Source organism: Pinus tabuliformis, chromosome 2_1 (genome assembly GCF_031772625.1).
Source record: "Pinus tabuliformis cultivar Carrire ecotype Pingquan chromosome 2_1, CPIR1, whole genome shotgun sequence".
NCBI lineage: Eukaryota > Viridiplantae > Streptophyta > Pinopsida > Pinales > Pinaceae > Pinus > Pinus tabuliformis.
Genome location: NC_142299.1, coordinates 493393968 through 493420510, shown reverse-complemented (window position 1 = coordinate 493420510; position 26543 = coordinate 493393968).

The window sequence follows — 26543 nt, the reverse complement described above, 5'->3', positions numbered from 1 at the left end:
CTTTTTCTGTTTTACTGATCTCCAATTTGATAAGTCGGCCGCAGACTGATTAGATTACTTATTACAATGCGTCTGAGCATTCCACCTTTGAGAGGTATTTGGAATTCCAATTTCCCCATCAATACCATTTAACAATAAAGGAGGTGAATTTATTGTCTCAATCTTTCCAGCAGTCCCCGCTGCAAGTTCTGGATTAAGAGATGGTTGTGGACTATGATCTTCCATGATGCAGTCCTCATTATCATCCCCAGTTAGAAGTTTTCCATTGTGCGAGCCCACCCCACAAGCTTGAGTTGCATCCATTCCGCCTGTGAATAAAGAAGGTTTCTCGCAAATCATAGAATCTGATATGCTCTTGGTGACTGCCATTAATTGGTATCCTTTTGTCATAAGCATGTAATCCATTTGAATGATGCTTCTTCAAAAGGATATTATTCTCAAGATTGTTTATGTCTGCTCTGGGGCCTCCTTGATCAATATGTAAATCCAGCTGAGATATTTCAACTAAAAGAAACCGGGTCCAAAAGCGCTTCCAACCAGCATTGAATCAACAAGATGATAGAAGAAGGATTTGCGTTTGACCATCAAAGCACCGACATTGACGTCTCCATGCTGAGGGAAGCATGACAAATGCCCTTTCTTGATTTTTGGGGAGCATGGCAGAGGCTAGTTCTGTCACCTATACGCGCTCCGAGATGTGTGATGCGCCTGCTAATACTAGTTCGGGATGGAGGGATCGAGGCTACATTCATGATGTTGTTATGCGGTGATTGGAACAATGCAAGCGCTATTTTTATCAGGTTGGAAGTGATGAGGGTGGCTGGAGTTCTATTCAGAGTTTTGTATCTTCAAATAAAGATTCAGATGAAACTGTTGCATTCTCAGTACCATACAGAACGTTTCTCTGGACCCAGGAAGAGAGAAAGCTTACAGTCAAATGGGTTCAATTGCATTCAACCAGTATTGAAGCACTGAGAGATAACCAAGCTACAAAAATAACTCACCAACCCAACAGCTGCAGAAGCAATCAGACATCAAGGGATTGCAGTGGTGGTGACTCGTGTTCTTGAGAGAGTGGCAACTGATATAGAAGGATTGTAGAAGACTATCGATCAAGAGAGCTTGAAGATCCAGTCCTATCAATACCTTGGTGGAAGATGCAACAACGACAGCAATATCGCATCCTTTGGCACACAGATCTTTTGAGCACCATCTTGGCCGATGTGAAGTTAACAATGAATGCCCTGTTAAATTTCCTGTATACCAATTCCTAGAGAAATTTAAAGTAAGGAAATTGTGGATCTAATCCAAGGCCTGTGGGAGCAACAATTAAGTTCATTCTGATCTTATGCTCTTCATAGGTATCATCAGCCAGAACAATGCAAACTGTATCCTTTCTCTTTTTACCCTTATCAAGAATGGTATCACCCCGGAAAAGCTGCAATGTTTCCAAAAAGTTGTTTTTTTTTTTTTTTTTTTGAATATTTTGTTTTTTTTAATATTTTGCATTTGTTTCAAACAGTTGTTTTTTTTTAAATGTTTTGCATTTTTAATTATCTAAAAAAACAAGGAAAAAGAAAAAAAACAAGGTTTTTTTTTTTTTTTTTTTTTAAAACACAAAAGAAAATGGTTAATTTTTTTTTTAATATCTAAACATAACAAAAACAAAATGGTTAGTTTTTTTTTTAATAATAATAATATATGTTATGATACCTATAGTATTATTATTTTGTGGAATTTTTTTTTTTATCTAAAATTAAAAAACTAATTTTTTTATTTTTTTAAAAAAATCTAAAATTAAAAAACTAAATTTCATCTAAAAAAAATAATTTAAAGATGTTTTTTTTTTATTCACAAAATTCTCTATTGTCTCCGTGCAAATTACTTCTCCAGCAAGAGTTTTTTTATTTGAACAAAATCAATAGATTCTCTGATCTTCCTGATCGCACGAAGCGCAGGAAGAGAGCATACTAATCGATTGATTCGTTTTTATTCATGCAGGGGGGGTTTCAAAAATGATTGAATTTAAAACTAGCCTCACAAGTTATTTTGTCTAAAGAAAAATACTAGTACTAAATTAAATTTCTAATGCCTAATCCGTTAGCACCATCCCCGGCAACGGCGCCAAAATGTTGGGCAATTTATTGGACTTAAATTGCTGCATAAATTATCGACCAGGGAAACTCGTAAGCTTGTGATGATGCCAGCACAATATATGCAGGAGTAGGCAACTAACCTATGTCTAACTAAATTATTTATGATTCAATACAATATGCAAGGGAAGAGGCTCCTAACTAAGGAGGTCCTGGTTGTCCTTCCCTACAGTATCATAGAGAAATCATTGATTACATGAAACTAAAACAAACTTGAAATGAAGACAAGAGAATGAACTTAATTATTGTTCAGATTCAAGTAGAGAGAGAGACTAACTTAGTCTCTTGATTGTCCTCTCATGTACTAATCCAAACTAAACTAAGATTCATTCATAAGCATAAGAAATGAAATGACTTTAAACATAAAAACAAAAGAATGAATTTCAATTACCATATAAATCATTGGAGAGAGAGCCTAACTTAGACTCTTGGTATCTCCTCATATGATACTTGAAACATAAAAGCAAAAGAATGAATTTTAATTATCATGCAAATCAAATAGAGAGAGAGAGCCTAACTTAGACCCTTAGTTGTCCTCTCACATGCTGATAAGATTTTAATTCAAAACTCATTCACCAATCAAATCCTTAAACATCTAAACAATGAAATGAAACAAGATCTAATATGAAATAACATGTTTCTCTCATCCTTTTAGAGTGAGTTCAATTCTCTTAAGAACAAGACAAATTATTCCATATACTACATTAAGAAAACTTATATCTAAAACTACATAAATTCATATCCTACATTCACACAATTTAGATCTAAAACTACATAATGGAAATATATGAAACATGAAGCCTTATTCTATTCCATCATCAATTGGATACAATGCTCTAAGAGTCCTCCTCTTTGGAATGGAGGAGGTGCTCCTATTTATACAAAAACTAAGATAACAACCTCATAAATGTAGACCCACTATTCTCTCCTTTGACCCACATATTTCTCAACCAATGATGACACATAACCCTCTCCTCCATGATCTCCTCCATGAAGCTTATCTTTTGAAATTCGAATTTGATCCTTCAAGGCCGCATAAAGGTGTCTTGGAAGCTTCCTTGGAACCTACACATGTCACCAAAACAACCCACTTTCCATATATAAAGTAAAATATATTATTTTCTAATATTTAATCAAGAATTTCTCTCAAAAATGCTTAAAAATAAACAATATTTGGAAAATATAAATGAGACCCATTAATGGTGAATAGTAGGGAAAATGGAGTGACAAGGTGATGAATAGTGAGCGAAATAATGGAAGCATAAGTGAAAAATGTATGGTAATGAGTGCCATTTTTGGAGCCCAACAAGTTTTTTGCCTCTGAAGTTTCCAAGCTAAAATATGAGCAGTATTCTCAGGAGTCAAAGGCTCATTGTTCCTTTTCTCTTCCAACTCCAAATCCACATAGAGAAGCACATGAGCATTTGCATGTTTTGCAAAGAAGCGGAGATACAAACGAGGATCAAAGGCTGAAGACCCTTTGTCAGAATATAGTCATGGAAGAAGAGTTGTTTGAAGAAGAGGAGGAGGTCCATGGTTTGGAAGGTGCTCCTTTCCTAACAAGGGCTGCTTATGAGAAAGCAATATCCAAATGCACTGCTTAGCAATTTGTTGTAGCTGCAGAACAACAAGTTGACCAGCAGTGGCAGCCAGCAGCAGATCCCTTCACCCTTGAAGAATCTGAGCTTGAAGCTAGCCCATCTTCGCATGGCTATGCAGATCTGCCAATTTTCCAGCCTGCTTTGGTCCCCAGTCTAGTGATTAAGAAGGGAGAAGAAAGCTCTCCATCATCTTTTGTTTCTTTGTCAGCTCAAATGACAATCCCTCATAGTTTCCCCTTGAACACTGAGGTAGAATGAAATTCAATGCCCAAGGTTGAGACTAATCACCTCAATCTTGATATTTTGATACCTCCTCAGATGGCCCCCACACAGAATAAAAGGGCAGCTTATCAGATGACAGAGGAAGAGGATGTGCAGTCTTGGAATTCCTCCTTGGATGAGGATTTTTCAAACAAAGATTCAAGAGCAGATAATGTCTTTGTGTCCTCCACACATGAACACATTGGTACACCATTCATATTTATTGTGCAGGCCATAGGTGACAAAGATAAGTACACAGTAGCCATGATTATTCAGCAGGTGTACAAAGGCTCCTGTAAAGAACATCCAAGGAGGAAAATACACAGAAGGGAGATGAAGGTTGATCCATTTCTACCTATTAAGCTCAAATGTCCTAAACTGTTTGAGGTAGAGGATCAAATCAATCTTGTTTTTCAGCTCTATGATGAAGGGCCGAGAGCAGGAGAAACAATTTTGATGGCCCATCAGTTGGCCAGGTTTTGAATATTTATGATGTTTAAGTCTCTCAAGCCTTAGTGATTGTAATCATGTTCTTTTACAAGTTTCTATGGTAGGCTTAGTTGACTCCATGCCCAATGGATACTAGGCAAGTGTTTTTAAGCTGTTTTTGTATGAAGGCATTGGTCTGCAAGTTCTTGAGACCTCACAGGGAGGATCTCATCCCCAGAAGGAGCCAGTGTTAGCTCTGCTAGGTTCTGCAGCATGTGATGGATAAAATTAGGTGTTGGGAAGTGCTGGTTTTGGTTGATTAAGGCTTGCAACAGTTATTCTGTTTCCTCCTTTATTTTTCCCTTTTTTCCATAAAACTCCACTAGTCTTGTTTTACGCCTGTGTTTAGTGTAACATATGTGTTATGTTTTAACTCTGCTTACACTCTTTAACTCCCCATTCCTCTGTTTTGTGCTAAAATTTCTCCATAAATCCTGTTTCCCCTGGCTCCCATGCGTTTTTATTTAAATACTATGAAACCCCACCCATATAGCTTCCTTATACGGCAGTCGTTGATCGCCACGATCCAACAGTCTTCATCCCTTTTTCCGCACGTTAAACCACATGCACCTTCCTTGCCATCTGATCATTTGTCGCGCCATCGGACGGATGACGCTTCCCCCGATCGTGCGACCTACGCACGCGATAACCTGCGGGGGGCAGTGGTTTTGGTTGCCACGTGTCGCAATATTATTTGATCGCTACTCCAAATATGTAAACTGCCTGACGACCGAAAGCGGTGCGGGGAATACCGCCCACCCACGAAAACCGCCATCCCCGCTATTTAACATGCGTGCACCTTCCGCTCCTGTCAGCCGTTGGATCTGTCACCCACGATCCAATGGCCCTCGTTAACCTCGATCATCCATCTCCCAATAAACTCCATAAACTAATCTAGGCCATCTGTTTATGTGATCCGACGGTTTATAATTGCTCCTCCCACCCGCAATTACTCCATATCATCCTTGTAAGCTGCTCTCCACTGTTGATTCACGCATATCAACGGTTTATCTTTCCCCACCAAGCCTCCACCATATTGCCTGTGTCCTTGGCCTGTTCAGTGTACTCCAGGAAGGAAGGAGACCAACTACCGGTACCTGTGCAAATTATGCTACAACTACTTTATTCAAGTGCATTATGGCCAAAGAAGGAAACAGGACAGCCTCGAACAGTTAATGCATTTATTAGTTATGGGCTTCTTTCAGTCAGTACTCCACCTGCTCAAAAAAGGACAGCAGAATATCAGAAAAGGCCAATTTTGTCCATTAAAACACTCAAAATTGTAGCAGAGGCCCATTTCTGATTGTAAATGTGGTTGGTGGTCCATTATGACCCCTCCATGCATAGTTAGCAGACTGTTTTTGTAATCGACCTCTCTATATATATCCAGAAGACGGAATGTAATAGGTTGATAAATGTTATTTTTGTTGTAAGCTTCAACTTCTGGAGACTGTAACTACTGTAATACCTGCAGCGTCTGGTCTTCATTTTTAGCTAATGCAAGCTTCTTTTGTTGTTAATTTCTCACTGTCCACTTCTTCTTCTTTGTTCCAGGCTATTCCTGTTATGAATTTATTCATGTGTTGTAGATGTTTAGCATTATAGGGGCTATCATCCCACCTCTGTGTTTGAATCTAGCATGTATCATTGAATTTGTATGCAAGTTTATGTTATTTTAATGCCAGAGAGTTGTCATCCTGTCTGTGTATTAGGAAACAGATTTACAGACCTTTTAACTGGTTGCAGCCGGCTAGGGGTGATTTTAGGGGCGAATGTTCGCCCTTTGGCGAAATTAAGGGGTTTTAAATTTTTAGTGGGCGATTATTTTGTATCATAGTACATTTTTACAAATCACCTCAAATAGCCCACCTTCTTTTCAGGGAGAGGGTAAAAAAGGTAAATTTAGCCCTTGAAATTAGGAGTTACAACCTTTCGTTCGCCCATTTTCAAGAATAGGTTTTATTTAAGTCAATCCTATGGGCCAAAGGCCCAAATACCATATTTATAAAAAGAGGTATGGTAAATTAATAAAAATATAAATAAATGAGAAGTATGGTAAATAAATAAAACATTTTTATATTTACTCCATAAGTCACCTTATATACATGCAAGGGTGTAAACAAAAAAAATATAAGTAAAGTGGAGGTATGGTAAATAAATAAAATATTTTTTATACTTACTCAAAAGGTATGGTAAATAAATAAAAATATAAATAAACTAGACGCTTGGTAAATAAATAAAACCTCTTTTTATATTTAGTCCATAACCCTCGTTCTATTTATGAAGGCTCAAAAAAGAGGTTTTATTTAAGTGAATCCTATGGGCCAAATACCATATTTGTAAAAGAGTTATGGTAAATTAATAAAAATATAAATAAACGAGAGGTATGGTAAACAAATAAAACATTTTTTTATATTTACTCCATAAGTCACCTTATATTTACGAACACTAAAAAACTGCGTTATATTTAGGTGAAACCAATGGGAAAAATACTATGGGACAAATACGATGGACTAGATTGTTATTAATAACATGCAAAAAAACATTATTAACCCTAATATTAGTATTAATAAAAATAAAAATGGCACATGGTATTGACCCATGGTATTCACCAAAATGGCACATGGTATTGACCCATGGTATTCACCTGGAATGTAGCCTATTTAAATGGGGGAATTAAACCAACATGGATCCATCTTTACTTTGGATCTACTAACCCCAAGAGGTATAAAATATCGTGATATGCAAACTAGCATAGAGTGAAAAAATATTTGATCCGATCAAGAGTAAAAATGGATGTTGTAATTTAATGTATGTTAAACATTTTAGCTTGGTTAAAATAAAAAATAAAATAAAAATCAACTATTAATTTTATTAATTTTTATAAATTGTTGTAATTTAATGTATGTTAAACATTTTAGCTTGGTTAAAATAAAAAATAAAATAAAAATCAACTCTTAATTTTATTAATTTTTATAAATTACTATTTGTAATTTTTAAGCTCCAAGTTTATGATAACCCATGGTATTGACCCATGGTATTCATGTGAGCATAGACTATTTAAAGGGGAAATTCTATCATCTTAGATCCATCTTAATTCTGGGTCTACCAAGTGCTCAGAGGGATAAATAGATTTCATCCCCCTAAGAGTCGTAGATGTGGAGTTAAGATGGATATAGGTTGGTTTTTATGATAATGAAGATATTAAATAGACTTAGGAAATTATATTGTAAAAACATTTTAAGGTGAATGGTTAAAGCATAGACATTAGACAAGTATATTTGTATACTTTTGTTTTAAACTGAAACAAATCAGAGCTAAAAGGAATGGATTGATTACACTAGTCATCTTTCTATAACTTTCCAACATATGCTGGAGTAAACAGATTGTAATTTGGGTAATTTTTCTAATTGCAAATAGGAACATACTTGTGTATTGGCAGGGTGGTTACGAGTTCCCTAGAAGTGATGAATTTGAATTTTTCTTGGTTTTATATATAGTATTAGGTTTTTTCTCATGCTTTCTGTGAATGGCACGAATGCATTTTATCTTACACCTACTAGGTTATCGATATGTAATTTCGGTAATTTTGATTTCAAAAGATATTTTAAAGAAATGCAATGATTCCATTTGTGTATTCAATAAACACAAGATTTTATAATTGAGTAAAATATTCGCCATGCCTCGTGAGAGATTCCCCAAAAAATTATATATACATATCATATTATTGATAAAATCGCCTTCCATTTTTCCTATATACGATGGAGATTCGCCCATTTATTATACATGTAAACTTAGGGGGGGTTCTTAAAATTTTCCCTGCAGCCGGCCATCACAGGGTCCTGTGCATTTGCTGGTGTGGTCAGTCTTCTCCATCATCACATTTTCCTTTAAACTGTGAGTAATTGGTGGTCTAAAGCCTTGTAGTCTGGGGGTGTTCACCCATGTCTGGGGTTAAGCATAGTAGAAGTGGTTATCTGGCTTGAATATTCAGCATTTCTTTCATTCATCCACCATTTTTCTGACATTTTGTTGAGTTTGTAATGTTCCCTAACATCTCTGAGATACAACCTAAGAGAGTTTCTTGGGGTGATAACAATCCCTTTGCGGCTTAATTAATAAACAAGCTACTTCCATTCACCGTTAATCGATGTTGGAACTCAAGAGGTCACTTGATATGATTAAGGGTTCACAATAGATTTGCGGTTCGATTCTAAAGAAAAATATGTTACAAAAAGCTTTTATTATTCCATAGTTAATTGCCCAGAGTATTCCAATACTTCATGTCCATTGTACCAAAGAAACTGAGCTTTCAACTTGTAAATCAATTAGCTTCAATTATTTCGAAGGGAGAATAAAATCCATCCAGGGTTTGACCATCCGTGCGCATAAATTGGAGAGGTGTAGAAAGATACCAAAATTTAAGATCAAGTCCTTCAATAATTCTGAAATCTACATAAATACACATACAGGCTTTCTTGACAAACTCTGCCAAAATTTAATTTATAATCACATAAGAAATTTACACAATTCATAGGCCTGATATGCTCAAATGGCCTTCATCATATGCCTCTCACACACACCTCTACTCTCTAACCTCTAACCCTCTCTTTTCTAATTATTCAAAAGATCACAATTTGTACAAATATGGATTCATGAACCAAAGTTCAGATCCAACAATCTCTCACTTTCTCCTAATGTGTTTCTTCAGATCCACTCTTTTCTCAAACAAAATCCTAAATGAAGCTTTTAAATCCCTCAAATCCTCACTCTTCTTAGGATTAATCAACTATCTCTAAAATCTCTTCATTCATGACATATTCTCCACAATTTAAATTTACAATTTAAAATTTCCTCAAACTCCACTAAACTTAGGAAAATAAATAAATGATTATGGGAACCCACTCCCTTTATTAAATGTGAAATAAGACTCATGGGTCTTATAAGATTTGAAGAATGCTCCTACTTCAGACTTCCCAGGTTGAAAAAATTCATGGACTCCTGTTCATGAGTCACCTAACTACTCCTATTGCAAACTTTGTTAGATTTCATCTTCCAATTAGTTGTCTGACCTCTTTCAATTGCAGGTGCATTTACTGCCTTCTCTCTTTCTCCTGGATGCCAAACCTTACTTTGTAACTTGCCATCTCTTTCATCATGTTGTTGCTCCATTTTTTCTGCCACTATTGCTTTAGTCCTTCTAAGCTTCCAAATCTTATGTTGTTGTTTTCCTCTCCCTTTGTTGATGCAGATTTCTTTTGTTAATTTCTCTTCTTTGCTGGTTCTATTCTTGATTGACTTCTTCATCCACAATTTCTCAATTTTCTCTTTACACTTTGCAACCTTTCTCAATCATGTGGACCTTAGATGAACTCCATTGTCAACTAATTGTTGTTCATTCTCTTTTTCCATAGAAACTATGAAATTGTTGTCCAAATTTACTTCATCTCTTTCATTTACAACCTGTTGGTTGCACTTTACAGCTTCCCATTCATTGCTATGAAAGACAATTGTTCCATCTATGTTGGCTTATATGGGCCTAACCCAGGTTCGGAAGAGTTATTTAGCCAAACAAATCCCGCAGTTACCAACCCTTTCGGCAACAGCCCATGCAACGCGAACTGAAGTCTCACCCAAGGTAGCAGGGGAGGGTGCTAGAACCAGGTTTCTGCACCCTAGGGATGTCATGGTATGGTCTGGAGGTTTCGCACACTAGTTTAAAGCTCCGTGTTGTTTGGTATTCGCACTGATCTAGATTGAATATATCTTTCTTATTAGTGCGCTATTCTATTGGAGGATGCAGTTACAACTTAATAGGATCTTTAAGCAAACATTTAACCAACACCACTGATTCGCACATTAAAATGAACCTAGATTTACATTCATCCATGCAATAAGCATATTAAAGTAAACAGATATTATGAAAATCAAATTCGTGATAGCTCAGAAGGAGTACAGAATTTCAGAAGAAACTTATCTTTATCTCCACTTATCCTCAATACATTCAGATCTTCCCTGCGCACTCAGCTGCAGGGGTCCATGCACACAGCTGTGGACTTTCCAAACCTCTGCACACACAACTTTAGAGCCTCTACCTACTGCCCCAACCCTTGACTCAAACTTACAGATGCTTTTAGACTATCTTCCTCAAAAACCCATTACATTTCATCTTTTTCCAAAACCAGAACTGCCTTTCCCTCATAGAGCCATGCTCTATTTATATCCTTCCTTGGCTCGCGATCCCTGTGTGGGCCGACTCTATTTATATTTCTTTACATTATTTTCGGGCAAACTACCCTTTGACTCAATCCTATTATACTTCGCGCTCCGCATACTTCAGAGTTTTTGCAATAATTTTAATCCTACTTTTTGGGCTTTCTACCCCAAAATCGTTACGCGGGACCTCCGCTACCCAACAATCTATATCATCAGGTTCACTTAATAACTTTTCCAGCAAATTAAATCTTCCTCCATATTCAATAAGCATGTCATTTACATATGGCTCCTCTTTCCTGTATAAAACATAATTTCCATCACAATTGTCAAATTTAAAATTACTATGCTTTCTATTCTTTACAAATAATTATGTCATCAATTCTTTATGTTGATTTTCTACAAAATTTATGAAACTATTAGCAAATTTGATTTTAAAACTTTCCTCTACATTACATAGTGTTCCTTGTTCTGATACAAGATTATCATTCAACAATTCAATAGCTAGAATTTCTTGGAGCATATCATTATGAAGTATCCTTTCATCTTCTGTACTTATACCATTACAACAAAATGATTTTGTTTCATCTTCATATATACCAGAAACAAAACTTTGTTTTTCTAAAGCTTCTTCATGGTTTACAGACTCAATAAAATAATCAATTTCAAAATCACAGATTTCCTGAACTTCTGTATCTATAAACATCATCATACATTCTTTCACATTTCCATAATAATTCTATCTTGATTCTCTACTGAAGATGCTTCATTCTGGTTACAAACCCTCATTTGCTTGTCTTCAACTTCTTGAATTATGACAAATTCCCTACCAATGTCATTATTCTCAAAATTATTAAATACATGCTCAAAATACTTTTCTAATCCAACCATTTCTTCCAGTAATCTCACTTCTTCATCAACATGCATAAGCACATTGTCCAATTGTTTTTCATTACCTGTCAAACCTAAAAACATACACAACATATCAGTCTCAAAAATACACAGCTCTTCGTTTGAAGCCTCAGTGATAAAGTCTTCATGCTTCTCTAAATTATTCTGACAGTTCACTAAGTTATTGAGAAATTCCTCCTCAACATCTCCGATTTCTTTTTCATCAAAGAATACTTCTTGGACTGTAGCTTCTTGACTATGCTTGGCAAATTCATCATAGGCTTGTAGAATACCTTTCTGCACTACAAAATTCTCTCCATCACTCAGTTTATCGAAGTAATACAATAATTTCTTTCTCTCTTCTATGATAAGACTTTGATCCTTCAAAGTTTTCCTTGACTTAACTTTTTGATTTGAGTTCTCTGTGTCAGCTTCTCTTCACTTCACTTCACAAATCTCCAATGCATTTATTTCCTTTTCTCTGTCCATTTTCCATTGTGTTTCTGTCCATGTTAATATTCCTTCAAACATGATCCAATAAGTTTTTAATAAGAGAAGACACAACCATTCACTTATACCTTTTTAATTTTCTCCACCTGTTGAAATCTTGAAATTCTTTATGAATCTCCTTTTGTGTTTTTCTTGTCTCTGCCTCTTTCACTTTTTCATGCACAGGATCAAATTCATTAGGTTTCATACCTCCAAATTTACATTCATACAAGTAATTAATTCCAAAAATATGAGACTCTCTTGTCTGTGAAGATTCTACCAGTACCTTTCTCCTATGCTAATCTGTATAGATCATCTCTTCATCGTTGTCTCCTTCTCCAAGGAGAGGTCCTTTCTCTGGTTCACAAACAGATTCTAATCTTTCATTCTCAACTATTCAAACTATTAATTTCTCAGCAAATAATTCCCTGACAATCCACTTATTCTTTTCCTCACATAAAATTATTGTTTCCATCCTTCTCTGATTATTTTTTGTATCAGCTTCTACAAATTACTGAGTTCTATCTTTATCTCAGCCACCTCTATGTCAATTTATTCCTTACTCATTCCTTTGAGTCCAACTGCTTTGGCATTATTTTCTCTCTGTCTGTGACTTTCCTTTGTACCCTTGTTATGACTAAAAATATTCAAATTCAATGTTTCCTTTGGTGAACTTTCCTTATTCACTGGTGAGCTGCAACTAGCCCTTCTCTCTTCTATAACAAGTCTATTAGTTGTTACCCATACCAAATCATCCTTTTGGTATCCTTTCTTTTCCATGTTCTATACACTAGAACCCTTTCTTCTCCTTGATCACTCTGGCTCAGCTTCCAAAGATGTTGGTTGTCACATCTTCAATTACTCACTTCCCTTTACCTTCAGTAATTTCATTTTACTATTGGCTACTACCACATTTTATTCATCTGAGAGTTCTTCTTGCTTCATCTTCTTTAACATAGCTCATGTGCTACGATGTTGTTATAGCCCATTCTATCTTTCAACAATTTTACTACTTCCCTTGGCTTTCATAATCTTACCTCAAGATCCATCAAGTATCCCTCCAAACCTGCCAATTTTCTTCAAAGATATCTTAAAACTATTTCCTACCTTACTTTTCATAATGAACACTTCAGCTTTTAAGATCAATTAATATTTTATCTGAACTTAAACAATATTTATAAAATTCATGACAGACACTACAAATTCCTTCTGACAATGTTTTTGTAAGCAAATCTTGTCTTGCTTCTACAAATTTCAAATTTCAATCCTTGTAGTGGCTCTTCTTTCAGATCTATTGAGTCTAGTCTTCAATCTAACTGTTCCTTCAACCTTCAATATCATTGTCTTTAAGAATATTTAAACAATCTTCATTCATTCTTCAATTTTCCATAAAATTCCTCAAATCATTTAAATGACTTTAGTGTCATAGAAAATCACTCTTCGATTAGACTTTAATTTCAAAACCAATAATTCAATCAACTTATATTTAAACATTACTAAGCACTAACTTCAAATATGGAAATTTCAATTGCCTATAAGGAAAACATCTTCTCCTTTGAAATTTCACTCCCTTATTATTCTTCAGATATTTAAAACAAGTCTCTGTAAAAATCATCAAAATAAATATTCTTACCAGACCTCCGCTAGAGGATTCAATGTTTCCCCATTATGATCTTAGTATCCATTGTGCTCTAATTTTGTTTTAATTGTTCTGACATGTTGGTATCTCAAATGTCTTTCTGATCATTCCAAAGACTTTTTCGGCTCTGATACCACTTTGATGTAGCGAAAACTGCGTCTTTGCACGTGGACCTGTGGGTTATGGGCCCACATATACATCGTTGATGAAGTGAAGCTGCATATTTACATAAATTGGAATTTTAAATTACTTAAACCCCTATTTAATTAAACTATTAGACCCCAATCTCTTGCGCGGATCCCAAAACAAATTAAAATCCCATTAAAACCTTATCGCATCTTAAAACTATGCTAACCAGCACACATCTTCCGGAGCGATATCCGTTGGATCTCGTCCATACATAACGAACGACTGAGATCGATCCAGAATTCAACTGGATTAAATCATAGTTCATAAGATATCACATCTGAAATTTAAATTAAATCTCATGCATCTTCCAACGTGATTACTGTCAAATCCGATCCCTTCAAGCAAACAGTCACGATTAACTAAGCTATTAACTCAGTTTTATAAACTATTGCATCTATTTTTGGAATTAATGTATTTGCTTGTAGGCATGTGATGAATGTTAGATCTACTAGATCTGTCTGATCGAATGATTCACAACGATCTCATCTTCTTTGCCAGGAAACTGTATTCTACACTTCCGCTATGTTTCTTCCTTGTCCACCAGATTTAAACTGTCACTATTATCCCTTTGTAGCTTAATTAATAAATATTCCACTTCCATTCACCATTAATTGATGTCGGAACTCAAGAGATCACCTGATATGATTAAGGGTTCACAATAGACTTGCAGTCTGATTCTAAGGAAAAATATGGTGTAGAAAGCTTTTAGTATTCCATAGATAATTGCCCAGAGTATTCCAATACTTCAAGCCCATTATACCAAAGAAACCGAGCTTTCAACTTGTAAATCAATTAACTTCAATTATTTTGAAGGGAGAATAAAAACCATCCGGGGTTTGACCATTCGTGCGCACAAATTACAGAGGTGTAGAAAGATACCAAATTTTAAGATCAATTCCTTCAATAATTCAAAAATCTACATAAATACACATACAGGCTTTCTTGGAAAACTCTACCAAATTTTAATTTATAATCACACAAGAAATTTACACAATTCATAGGCTCGATATGCAATCAAATGGCCTTCATCATATCCCTCTCACACACACCTCTACTCTCTAACCTCTAGCTCTCTCTTTTCTAATTATTCAAAAGATCACAATTTATACAAATATGGATTCATGAACCAATTTAGTTCAGGTCCAACAATCTCTTACTTTCTCCTAAACTATTCTTCATCTTCACTCTTTTCTCAAACAAAATCCTAAATGAAGCTTTTAAATCTCTCAAATCCTCACTCTTCCTAGGATTACTCGACTGTCTCTAATATCTCTTCATTCATGACATATTCTCAACAATCTAAAATTTCCTCAAACTCCACTAAACCCTAGAAAATAAATAAAATGATTAAGGGAACCCACTCCCTTTAGTAAATGTGAAATAAGACTAATGGGTCTTATAAGCTTTGAAGAATGCTCGTGCATCAACTATCTATATTGCATTAACTAGAAGATCTGAGAATAAAGTACAATTCTTTTTCATCCTAAACAATTCTTGCACTAGTACAATCTAACTCTCTACCTCACAAGCTAGCTCAAGCCAAAACTTAGCCAAATTTGTTGCCTTCCAATCCCCTACTTCCTTGCATAATTCTTAGAGGAATCAGCCCATATTTAATTTGGAAATCCACTCTTCCTAACCATGCAATCCAAACATAGGTCCTCAACTGATTGCATGCACCATCTATACAAATCTAAAAATTATACAACTGATAGTACACTGTCCCTGAACTCTAATATCAACTAGGTCTTCATTTGAACGGATATGCATGAATTATTTGTGAGTGAATCTTCAGTTAATTAGTGTAGTACTATTAATGCATTGGTGCACTACTCCACTACTAGACCTCTACTAGTTCCTCCAACATGTAGAACTAGTTTAACTGACTATAACTCAGTTAGACTGAGTTATCTAATTACAACTCCAAAGAACTCAACCTAGGCCCCTAAAATCTAGGGATCACTCTACATGACTCTATATAGACTTCCAACTCAAATTACCTAAGTCAATGAAGTCAATTTAACTTAATTAACTATTACAAGTTGCTATGAGAATATAATTACAATTCAATTCACAATTTAATTCAAGGAAAAAATAAATTGGAATTTCTTGTTGCTATTTTTAACACTCCCTCTCAACAAGAAAAGGATTTAGATAGAGGAGGAATGACCTGTTGTAGAGTTTTGTGAACCCAACGTTTCGGACTACGAAGTGAGTCCATCATCAGGGGATGCGGCAATAGATAATCTTTAAAATTAATGATGTATCACAGAGCTATGATCATTGATATCTTGATAACATTAAAAACTCTTCTTAGTTAATTATTATAATAAAATTATTTCAATAAAAATCACCTCTAGGATTATAGATAATACTACAATATTATCTCACCTATCATAAATTGAAATTAATAATTTGAAGATACAAATTAAATAAAAATAAAATAAAATAATAAATAATAATAATAATATATAAACAAATAATTAAATAAAATAAATAAATAAATAAAAATAATAATAAAAATAATAAAAATAATAATAAACATTATTATTATTTATCAAATTAATCAAAGCAATTAAATATTCCAAACTTTTGAAATAAATATATAATAATAATAATAATAATATTTAATAAACAAATAATAATTTTATGATAATAACAAAGAAATACATAATAATAAATTAAACAAGTAAATAAACTAATAATTCAATAATTAGTTTAAACACATGAATAAAGTAAGTAAAAAATATTTAACTTTATATAATTAAATTATCAAAAATAATAAACTAATAATAATAATAATAATAAATAATAATAAAATAAATAAATAATATTCTAATAAAAATAATAATAAAATGATATTATTATAAAAATAAATAAATAAATATAGTGAATAAATAATAACAAAATAAATAATAATAATAATAATAATAATAATAATAATAATAACAACAACAACAAATTAATTAATTAATTAATAATAAGTAAAAATTAATAATAATAATAATAATATTAAATAAATAATAAAAATAATAATAATAACAAAAATATATATATAATAATAATAAAAATGAATAATAAACAAATGAATTTTAAATAAAATAAGCCGACCTAATTTCTCACTGCATTCCTTAATAACCCTCTTATATATATCAATGATCATAGCTCTGTGATACATCATTAATTTTAAAGATTATCTATTGCCGCATCCCCTGATGATGGACTCACTTCGCAGTCCGAAACGTTGGGTTCACAAAACTCTACAATAGGTCATTCCTCCTCTATCTAAAACCATTCTCACCTGTATGGATTCTCTATTTAAGAAAAGGATTATCATCTACCCTGATCCTATCTCTCTGAAACACGAATTTCCATCTTGACAATGGATTTTTCAAAATATATGCATCGTGCTCCTCTGTGGGAATGTACTCCAATAACATAATTCTCCTCTGCACACAATCTTGAAGATGGTGATACCAGATATCAATATGCTAGAACCAATCATGAAAAACTGGATTTTCAGATATTTTGATACAACTCATATTTTCATAGTAAATCATAGTTGGATCCATCCGTTGACAAAAGAAACCAGCCATAATCTTCCTCGTCCAGATAGCCTCACAAGTTGCTTGACTAGTAGTCATGTACTCTGCCTCTGTTGAACTGAGTGCAACTGATCCCTGTTTCTTGTTGTACGAAGAAATAGTTGTTAACCCAATACTAAATATCCCTCGTGATGTTCTTTTCCTATCATATGGACTCTCTACCCAATCTCCATCAGTGAAGCCTTGAATCTTCACTCCCTCTGTTTGTCTGTACCATAAACCATACTGAGTAGAGGCTCTGAGCTATCTCAACACATGCTTGGTTTCCTTCCAATACAGCTTGGTCGGCTTAACCATCACTTGACTAAGATGGTTAACTGCATAGCACATGTTCATTCGTGCATTCACCAAATACATGAGTGAACCCACAAGCTGCCTATAAATAGTAGCTTCCACCACTTCACCAGAAGTAGCATCCTCCTTCCTCCAATTACCTGTTATAGGAGTCTCCATGGGTTTACTACTCTCCATGTGGAACCTTTTTAGTATCTCGTTGGCATACTTTCCGTGAGAGACAAAAAAATTATCATCACCTTGTCCTTCGAACTCTCTTGCAAGATCCTCTTTGCAATACTTGATCATCTGATCATCACTTGTTAGAGTCATAGTGTTGACATATAAAAACACTAATCAATAATTTACCTTCAACCATAATATGGTAAAGGTTTGCATCTGCTTCACTTTTGGTGAAGCCCAACCCGGTGAAGTAGCTATAGATCCTGGTGTACTAAGCACAGAGTGTTTTCTTCATCCCATACAATGCTCACTTGAGTTGGCACACATGTGACTCCCGGTCAAAGGTCTCAAAACCTTTAGGTAGCTCAATATACACCTTTTCCTCAATCATTTCATTAAGGAAGGTTGTCTTTACATCCATTTGATGTATCTTCCATCCCATCTGCACTAACAATGCCAATATGGATTTGATTGATGAGTATATTGCAACATGAGAAAAAGTCTCATCATAATCAATCCCCTCTACTTGATAAAATCCTCGGGCCACAAACCTGGCCTTATGTTTCTCCACCCTACCATTCATTGCTTGCTTTACCTTGTAAATCCATTGGGAACTCACCACTAACTTGTCCACCAGTCTTGGGACCACATCCCAAACATTGTTCCTCACAATGGAGTCAGACTCCTCAACCATGGCATCAACCCAAACCGGTTGTTGCACTGCCTCCTCAAAATAAGATGGCTTTGTCTTAACACATCCGCTCATAACATTTTTGTATCTAGTGTACCTCTCAGGTGACCTCCCCTTCCTGCACTGTGATTTAGGTGCTCCCACATTATCTCTCACATCATGTAATAACATGTTAGCCTCTCCAGTGTGCTTTATCCCATCTTTGGAAGACTCTACCTAAGTGGGTGTCTCCACTCCCTGATATTTTGCATGTGGCTGCTCCAAATCAATTTGAGGTTCCTCCTTAGGAGCTAAAATATCCTCAACCGCATGTAGTTGATCTCCCTCTCAAGGGAACATCTTATGGCCTTCTCTTCATCGAATTGTACATCCTTGCAAACAATTGTCATCATGATGGTCAGCAGGTACACCTGATAGTTGTGAGGTGCATCAGTGTACCCCACAAGTATCCCCAACTCTATTGTTGGCTCAAGCTTCTTCCATGCATGTTTGGTTACATGGATGTAGACTGATGAACCAAAAATCCTAAAGTGACCTACATCTAGTATCTTTTGTACGAAATTCTACTCTGGTGTACCCATCCCAAGAACTTGATGAGGGATTTTGTTCTGCAAATAAAAAAATTTGTTGCATGCCTCGGCCCAAAAATGTAGTGGTAGGCCCTGATCATGCAACATTGCTTGTGCTGCCCCTACTATGCTTTTATTCTTCCTTTCAGCCACCCCATTCTGTTGTGGGTTATTAGGCGTTGTCAACTCTCATTGAATGCCTTCAGCCACACAAATTTTTTTAAACTCATTCAACACATACTCTCCACCATTACCACTCTTAAGAGCTTTAACCTTCCTACTAGTATCTTTCTCAACCAATGCTTTAAATTCACAAAACTTTGAAAATTATGATATTTCTTTGACATGAAGAAGATCCAACATTTACATGAAAAATCATCAACAATTATAACATAATACATGTGCTTGGTCATGGGTAATGTTGAGAATAGTCCACACACGTCTGAATGGACTCGATCGAGGATCGCCTGTGCTCACCTGTCTTTTTCGTGAAAGGAGGATTTGGTATATTTTTCAAAAGTATAACCTTTACATGTTTCAACTTTGATCCGGATTTAAGCAGGAACGCAGTAGATTACAGAGATAACCATAAATACAGAGATGCAATAACCATAAACACAGAGATGCAGCGGAAATAATGCTTCATTTCATTAATGGAAAAATCTGAAATGTGCTTACAACCAGAAATGGAAATAAACCAGCTAGGGCGATGGTAGCTTATCTCTGAGAAGAGATGTGCGGCTACATGCCTCTGAACTGTTCCGAACTGTATTACAATGAGGCTCGAAGGCCTATTTATTGTTGAGAAACAATGGAAAACCCTTCACATCCCGAAACCTAACCCTAGAAGATGAAACGCCAAATTGTGGGCCCCGTTTGGGTAAATTGGTACATCAATTTCCCGGGGTCGTAACTTTGGCATACGATCTCCGTTTGACGCGTACGATAGCTCGTTAGAAAGATCCATCTGAGAACTACCACTTTGGGAAGGGCAACATCGGTCCATGGACCCATGTTGCCCCCAGATTCCCAAAAAAACGTCGTTTAGGGCCTCAAAACGGCTCCGGAAGTTCAGGACCCGAAAAACTGCTAAAAATAGTAAACTGTGCTACAATTTAGGAAACTAAAAAGACTGAAAGAGACAGTTGTGGGGGTCCAAATGGGATGGTGGGTGGCCACCAACATCCACCTGAATCATTCCTCCCCCCTTAGGAAGCAATGGTCCCCATTGCGTTGAGTTCCTCCATCTGCTGAACTTGTCCTGCAATCTCTGGTGGGAAGCATGGTCGACGATGGTCCACATGGAACATTTGGTGCAGGCGAAGGAATGGAGGAATGCTGCGCTCCAAAGCATTGTTCCCCTTAGCCTTGGTACTACTGTAAGGACCATGTCGGAGTGATCTAAGCTTCTGATGGGTTCTGGTAAGGCGTTCTTTATGTCGATGCAACCAGAATTTGTTGCCCACCTGAAACTTGTGTGGTACCCATGTGGGTGAGGAGAAGTTGTTCCTGTGTTTTGTCATGACGGTATCCCTTTGCTGCTGTTGTTGCATGGAGGAACCCTTTGCAGGGGTCATGGATGTAGCAACAATCTTCCCCTTATTTTGGGATTGAACCAGACAGATGAATTTCCTGGTCTGTGAGATGAGCTTGCTGCCTTTCTTAGCAGTTATCAAAGATGTGGCGGTAGGTGGGGCTACCTCCGGTATCCTGTATAATGAATCACCCAAAGAAATAATAACAGCGCGAGGCCTTGACTCATACACTGCATGTCGCCTCCACAAGTATGGCTGGCCTAATAGTACATCACAAACATCCAGAGGTGTAACATCACACAATACCTCGTCTGTGAAGGGCTTGATGCTGTAGGGAAGGCGGCACTGCTGGCGAACTTTGAGATCTCGTCCTTCGTGAAGCCACCCGATACTGTACGGCTGCGGGTGCGGTGTAGTCGGTAGGCCCAACCGCTTCACGACCTCTACTGAAATGAGGTTCTTTTGGCTGCCACTGTCGACAATGAATTTCAGCGGCGAACCCTTCACCCACATCTGTGAGTGGAAAAGACGCTCCCCTTCCTCTGGATCTGCAGGATCATTATTCTGGATCTTGGCAGTGGCAACAGTGGCGCTGGGATCCGCATCAATGATCTGCTTCCCTTTGCCATTCCCCTTGTCGGGTTCTGGCTCAGGATCGGAACATGCATCTGATTCGGAAGCCTTCAACTCGGCCACCAGCGACTGCTTGGTCCGACACTCACTTGTGTTATGAGTGGGACTCTTATGGAACTCACACCACTTTCCTGTGTCCTTCTTCGGCTTCGTGGTGTTGTTCTTTTCCTGCGACTTCGGCGAGTTGTCTTGGGCTGCCCCGCCTTGGCTTTGTCCTTTGGGCTTCGGATTTGCAGATCCAAAGTCTCGCTTCTTCTGTTTGAACTTTTGCTCGATTTTGACAGCGTATCAGTATGCTGTGCCGAGTGAGGAGATGTTCAAGAACACCATCTCTTCCTGGATGTATCTGTGTAGGCAGCCATGGTATTTGAGTACCAGATGCAGCTCAGAATCTTTGATACCCAATTGTGTGCGAAGGGTATGAAAAATGTTTGTGAACTCTGGCACATCTTGGTCTCGTCCCTGCCGCAGTGTGGTCCATTTGATGTATTTATCCTCATAGCTTCCGACAGGGTAGTATTGCTCCTTGATGGCATCCCGGAAGTCATTCCAAGTGGGTGCGGATGAAAATAGTGAGCCTGTACTTTCATCCTTCTACTCGCAGTAGGTTTCCCACCAGTCCTTGACGTGGGGGGCTGCTTTGAGAAGAGCAAAAACAATCTTTTCCCGACTTGAAAATTCATGAACAGAAAAATACCCATCTAGCAGATTTAACCATTTATCTACGGCATCTGCGTCTATTTGACCCTCGAAGATGGGGATTTCAAAATTAACTTGTACCTTAAACGGCGTGGTGTTTCCAGAGTCGCTGTTGGAAGCCGATGCGTCGCCTCTGGGTAGCCGCTGAAGGATCTGCGCAAAGCTATCCATCATCACGTTCCTTTGCCGCTCGAGTGCTTCTTCGAGCAAGATTTTGATAGGATCTCCTGCTCCCTCGTCTTTCTTCTCATCCGCCATGGGAGGCCGTCGGGATTTGCGAGGCTGTTCTTGCAAAGGTTCGACCAGTTCAAGCCCTAACTCCTTATATCCCGACCTCGTTGGGGACATGCAAAGAAAAACAAAGAAAAAGCAGACCGCTCTGATACCACTGATTCGGATTTAGACAGGAACGCAACAAATTACAGAGATAACCATAAATACAGAGATGCAATAACCATAAACACAGAGATGCAGCGGAAATAATGCTTCATTTCATTAATGGAAAAATCTGAAATATGCTTACAACCAGAAATGGAAATAAACCAGCTAGGGCGATGGTAGCTTATCTCTGAGAAGAGATGTGCGGCTACATGCCTCTGAACTGTTCCGAACTGTATTACAATGAGGCTCGAAGGCCTATTTATTGTTGAGAAACAATGGAAAACCCTTCACATCCCGAAACCTAACCCTAGAAGATGAAACGCCAAATTGTGGGCCCCGTTTGGGTAAATTGGTACATCAATTTCCCGGGGTCGTAACTTTGGCATACGATCTCCGTTTGACGCGTACGATAGCTCGTTAGAAAGATCTATCCGAGGACTACCACGTCGCTTAGGGCCTCAAAACGGCTCCGGAAGTTCAGGACCCGAAAAACTGCTAAAAATAGTAAACTGTGCTACAATTTAGGAAACTAAAAAGACTGAAAGAGACAGTTGTGGGGGTCCAAATGGGATGGTGGGTGGCCACCAACATCCACCTGGATCAAACTTGCTCTAATGTACCTTTGGGAAGACTAGTAGAAATTTTCTACATTGTTTTCAAAGCACCATGATGCAAGTGACCCAACCGCATATGCCACAACTCACCGATGTCTCGTCTCTACACCTTCTCTACTTTCATGCTTAAGGTAGAACAATATTCTACCTCCAACTTGTAGATATTCTTCACAAGAACCCCTATCCTCTTCACTTGTCAAGTGGCTATGTGACAAAGGAACACCTTTCCCTTACTAAATATCACCTCATAACCTCTATCCTCCAACATGGAAATAGATACCAAGATCTTCTTCAATCCAAGAATATACATAACATCTCGCAAAGTGAGGGTAGCACCTAACTCTCTTTGAAAGGTAACTGTACCAAGCTGAGTAGCACTATACCTCCCGTCATCACCCATCTCAATATGCATCTGGAGATCCTTCTCCTCCAAGAGACTGAAGAGAACTTTCTTACCAATCATGTGGAAAGAAGCTTCATTGTCTAGGTATCATACACTTCCCATCATCGATGACACCATACATGTGATGAGGGTAAATTCTAGTTCAAGTTATGAGGCAAGAGCTTCACCTCCTGCCGCTCCTCCTGAGGGCTTCTTACCAACCTTCTTCAGTGGACACTTTGTGGAAAAATTTCCCAGCTCATGACAATAAAATCACTTGACTTTCAACATGTCCTTCTTCTTGCCTCCATGATAAGAATCCAATTTGGAATGGGATTCCTTCCCCTTCCCTTTCTTTGCCTTACCTGCTAAGGCACAATTTTCCTTACCATCATTCTTTAATGAGGATCTGTCTCTAGTATTCCTTTGAATCTCTTCCTGTACCAAATCTGACCACATTTGTTCCCAATCTCGTAGCTTCTCCCTCTCATTGATAGATTCCTGATAACTATACCCACTCTTAGGAAGTCCTGGAAGAGTTAGGTTCACCATATCGTCGTTGGAAATAGTGATCCCGACACTTCCAAGCTCATCTCAACAATGGGTGAACTTAGTCAAGTACTTTGGAATAGATTTTCCCTTCTCCAACTTGATATTTCTAGGTTTGTCCTTCAATGCCAATTTCCTATGGTAATTGTTATTTTGAAACATGTTTGTCAATGCCTTCGACATTGAGTACTATTGATGCCTCAAAATTCGTTGCATCAACATCGGGGGATAACCACTAGGTCTGGACCTTAATACAGCTCCTTTTCCGTTTGGGATGGTGGCTCTGACTGGATATAATGGGACCAGTTTACCAGTAATGAATAAAAAGGGATGGATGAGTGACTAGTTTTCTAATAAGTGATAATGAATGGATGACTTAATCTAAAAGTGAAAATGCAAATGATTATTCTATCCCGGGAAGCTTCTATTCTTAAGTGCAACGTTTGATAATCTCTGTTCATCAATAGGCATATAGATGACTCTATTCAATAAACATAGACATTCATTCATATAATAATTGCTTTGTTCAAATAGTTGAACAAAGTAATTAATAAAACATTGTTACACTTATCTTTTTATATTACTGATACATGTATGATTAGAAGAAAAGCACGTTGTAAACATCCAATAGTGGAAAGTATAAAGAATGTTGTTAAAACACATGCATATATTCAATAATAGCAAGAATGATCAAATAACAATTCACATAAAAAGAATGAATTCAGACATAGATAGTAGTACCATATGAGCTGCAAATCATTCCCAACAACAATTGCAATTCGAATTCCTTCTTCTGACTCAGAAATACTTTTAAATAAAGGCAGTAGTGCACATCCACATAAAAGCTTCATTATCAAAATTGGAATAATTGGCCCAGTCTTTATAAAAAATATATACCTGAAGTACAGTAGTGCAACTTCAGGTTTAAGTCATATACAAAAACTTACGACCCTTTCTAAATACATGAAAGGGTCTATAAATACTTAATTAAACTAACTAACTACAGAATTAAAGTGCTACTAAATTGGTACAACTTGATCTTGAATATCTCCCCCAAAGCAATCTGGTAGTCGGCAGCATGATTCATCACTCTGGCTGTTTGCCTTTCGACCTGAGTTGGCATATCGCTAGCATCGGTTCCACTTCTTGAGGGCGGCTGAGACGAGAATTGAGAGCAGCAGCGTAGCTAGCATCGTGTATATCGGGAATGATACACCCGATTGCATCTGTTAGGCACTTGAGGGTGGCTCTCTGGCTGTATGGTTTTACTAGGAACAACCAATAGGTGTCCCAAGTTAAACTTTTAATACCTGTGATCAATCTCCCATTCTTTTCCAGCTCTTAATAACATGATTGCTCCAATGTTTTGGCCGATAGTAATTTACCTGGTGTACACTGAGAGGTCATATTATATAAATAGAGAGTATTGTTAATTAATTCAATCAAACTACTTGTGGATAATTTGCATCTAGAAACTGCTCTCTCTGCCTTCATCAATTGGGACTGCCACTCCATAAATAAAATTTCTTTATGGGATTCTAGGATTTTAGGCAAATTTGCTGCCTGTCCCTCATTAGTGTCCTGCTAATTAAGAAAATTTGTTAAGGTCTCATCGGCATGCTCTAAGTCTTGTCTAGCATCGACTTATTTATCAATTATTGATGTTGTTATGTCACATAGGGGTTCAATTTGAGCAATTTTATGACACAATTATCTTATTTGTGTTACCAGTGCCTTATTAATCTGTAGTGTTTCTACTCTGAAATTGGCAAGTTGTAGAAGACTTTTGAACTTCTCTATTTGACCTAATAATTGAGCAATTTACTCATCTTTTGTCTTTACCATCTGTTCATTCATTATCTTCAATTTTGCTAATGCCTCCGATAGTTCTTTCTGCTTTTGAATCGCACTCGAATCTACCCTCTGTTTCTCTTCTTGCAACTGCTTGTTCAATTGGTTATTTAATTGTTGTTGCATGGACAATTGTTGTTCTAATTGTTCTGCTTTATGTTGTGCCTTTGACAGCTGTGCTTGTAACGAAGCGATTGCCTGGTCTTTTTATTTTAACAAATTACTCACTTCCGATGCCTTGTCCATGGTGGTCGTTGAATAGGATCCAGCATATTGGGACAATTTTGTTAGGTCATCAGAAGGATCAAACTCCTCCTTCTGACTCAAAAATACTTTTAAGTCTATAGTAGGGGGTAGACCGCTGGTTCCTTCGCTTGGAACCTATTTTGATGTTGTATCCTGTGTATCGGCTGCTTTGGATGTATCGGCTTCTCTTGAGATTTCTAGATTGCTTATGATTGAATCGAATTGTTGCCATCACTGGAGCAACCTTGGGTCAATCTGGGTATCAACATTCACATCCTTGCTGCTCTGCTCCTGCTACCTTTTCTATTCCTCTTCACATATTTTCTCTTGTTCTTTCCTCTGCGCTTCCTCTTGTTATTTTCTCTGGAATTCTTCCTGCTCTCTTCTTTGGACTTCTTCAAAAATTT